We start from the raw sequence: 3301 nt of genomic DNA, 5'->3' as shown, positions 1-3301 counted from the left end.
TTTCATGCTTCACTTCTGGTTACAGCTCACCCCCTGGGTATTGGGCACACCATCCTTTTTATGAAGACCTCCCAAGAGTCTCTTGCTCTTGCTGCACAGCAGTCCCGTCCCCCCCACCCCACCCCCGAGACCTAGCCTAACCCTTTCAAGGGCAAAGCTTATCTAGAAGCTGTTTCAAGAAGGCTGTGGGTGCAGAGTAGATGCTCAGCTAGAGCCTCCACACTCGCATGCCCACCACATCTCCAACAAGTTTGGAAGAGGAAGGCAGATCTGGCCTAGACCTCTATGCATCCCATCCTTCAGTGTCTTCATCGAGGCTTGAGTAGATTTCTCATAATGATACATGGTGCCTGGCTGCAAATAATTCTGGCTTTTTGCCCTGAGCTTGGGCCAGCTTCTGGGTTTCCATGGGCTCATATTTAGGCCACTTACAGCACGAAAAACATACCCTAGGTACCCTAATGACATTCAAGGACTCCAACATGCAGCCTTTTAAAATAAGATGTGTGTGTGAGTAAGAGAGAGAGAGAGAGAGAGAGAGAGAGAGAGAGAGAGAGAGAGAGAGAGAGAGAGAGAGAGAGAGAGAGAGAGAGAGAGAGAGAGAGAGAAGAAAGCATGAGCACCCCAAGAGCTGAAATTACAGGCAATGGAGAGCCACCTGGTGCTGATGCTGGTGCTAGGATCTGAACTTGGGTCTTCTAGGAGAAGGAAACACTACTAACCACTGGTCTATCTTTCCAGCTTCACAACATGTAGCCTTGGGACAGTGGTGCTTGATCAACACTCCCCTCTTGTACCTCACTATCTCAGGCTTTGTGGAAGCATTTGTTTGATTCAGGAGGCAGCTTCTATTCCCGGCACCAACCTCATCTTATGGGAACTCTCTTATCTCCAGGTCACAATCCCCTGAGTCCAGGAAGTACAAAGGTGAGAGTTATAAGCATAATGTATTTCTGATGGAGAAGCACAGGTGCTTCTCCATCAGAGGTCAAGTACACAGAAATGCTTGTAATTAGGTCAACTGTTCATAAGCACACAGCTCGGGGCACAATGAGCCTTGAGGAAAGCCTTATACTTGAAGGTCACTTGGACAACAGATCAGGCTGCCTGCCCAGTTACAACACCTAGTTCATACCAAACTAAATAGGTCCAGGGCTTTCCTTCTATGGCCCCAAACCTAGTACTAATCCTACCCTGCCTTTAACTAAGCCATGTTAAAGAATGAGAGACATGTGTATGTGTGTGTGTGCAAAGTCTTTAGTATGGTGTCAGGTACTCCTCTGGGCTTCCTACCTGCCAGGGTGTCTTTGAAGTAAGAATTGGAGTTTCTCCTAAACACCTCCTTTCTCTGGGATCCATTAAAGGAGGGGAGTAAGATGGCTCAGGGGGTAAGAGCACTGACTGCTCTTCCGAAGGTCCTGAGTTCAAATCCCAGCAACCACATGGTGGCTCACAACCACCGGGAGTGAGATCTGATGCCCTCTTCTGGTGCGTCTGCAGACAGCTACAGTGTACTTATTTATAATCATAAATAAATCTTTGGGCCAGAGAGAGCAGGGACTGAGCAAGCAGGGTTGACCGGAGGGAGCAGAGGTCCTAAATTCAATTCTTAACAACCAGATGAAGGCTCACAACTATCTGTACAGCTACAGTATGCACTCATATACAGAAAATAAATAAATAAATATTTTTTTTTTTTTTTTTTTTAATAAAAGGTTGCTAAGACTTTTGGTTAGGGCTACATACAGAGTTCTCAAGACCTGATTGTCCTGGTGGCCATGTTCTCTGTGTTTATCCCTCTGCTTTCCTCTGACTAGCAGCCAGATCAGCCAAACAAACCTTATAGTAAACAAACCTTGGAGTCAGAATCTTAGTGTTTGGGTCAGGCTGAGGCTTGATAGTCAGTGGTGGTCAGAGCTGACGATGCTCAGCAGGGCAGATCATGTACCTGTCAACCTATAACTGGTAACTTCTGTAGGTAGATGCACCAGGAGTGATGCCCGGTTAACAGGGGTGCCTGTACCACGCTCTTTTTAGGCTGGTCCACTACTGAGAGAGGTTCTTTTTCTAAACCTTTATAGCAATGCCTTCATGAACAACTACACACAAACGTTCTTTCATGTCTTCAAGATTCTGTCAGAATCAATTTAGAGAGGTCGAACTCCTGGGAAAATTCTGTGTGTATGTCTAATCCTGATGGATTCCGACAAAGTTTCTTCCTCTGAAAAGGGGCCGGTGTGCTGGAGAGAAGCAGTTTGAACCTGTGCTGCACAGAGGCAGCCTCTGTGACCACGAGGCCTTTCACAGGCGCTGAGCAGCTTGTATTTCTTCCATAAATTGTTGAGCTCCTTTCCCTCTTTGCACTAGGTAGAAATATTTTTAACATGTGGAATACTATTTATTATTACCGTAGTTTCTGGTTGTATTGCGTTTAGACCACTATGGTTCTGCACAACAAAAGCTTCTCCCATGTTCTTTTCTAGTCCCCTCGTTGCTACTTGCCCCCATAGTACCCAGGATTTAAACCTGTGATCTTCCCCGTATTAATTCTGATTGAGTTCAGACAAGCTTTGTCATATTTTTAGAAAATTATCAGCTCAACACCATGGCAAGGAAAATCCTGCACTACTTAAAATATCTTCCTCACTTAATTTGAAGATTTTGTATTTTCCAGTTACTCATTTGCTATTAGCATATCATTTAAAATAGCACATCAGAGAAAGTTAACATCTGATAGAATGAATTTGTCTGTTATTTTTTCTCCTGTTTATAGGTTTGTCATATTTATTCTTGGATATCTCTTCTCAGACACTTAGATTTAGTCTGGCTGCTTAAGGAAAAAAAAAAAGGCCAATAATCCCTTAACAGGGGTTGCATTACTTACGCCAAACGATGTTTCAAAAATGGCTAAGTTGTCGTGTATCCTAACTCTGTGTCCTTTAGAAATACTTCAAGTCTGGCCTGTGGGTCTCCAACACTTCTTAGTTATAGTTTTAGTCATATCCTTTTAAGATCCATGGGTATTCCATGCCGGAGCCAGAAGACTCCTGACTTTTCTATTCTAGTTTTACACCTGGCCAGTTCTCTCATGGTTTTTACAGTTGTCTCCCTGGAATTATCCAGATATATCGTAAAATATTCTTCAAAGAACCCTCACTTTTCTCGTTTTTCACATTTGCACTTTTTTCATCTGTGACTTGCTTTTTTTTCCCCAATGAGAGCACACCCTGGTGTCCCCTCCACATGAGAGCGGAGGTCAGGAGCACACCCTGGTGTCCCCTTCACATGAGAGCGGAGGTCA

This window comes from Mastomys coucha, unplaced genomic scaffold (genome assembly GCF_008632895.1).
Source record: "Mastomys coucha isolate ucsf_1 unplaced genomic scaffold, UCSF_Mcou_1 pScaffold5, whole genome shotgun sequence".
Lineage (NCBI taxonomy): Eukaryota > Metazoa > Chordata > Mammalia > Rodentia > Muridae > Mastomys > Mastomys coucha.
Note: the sequence above shows the minus strand (reverse complement) of the source record.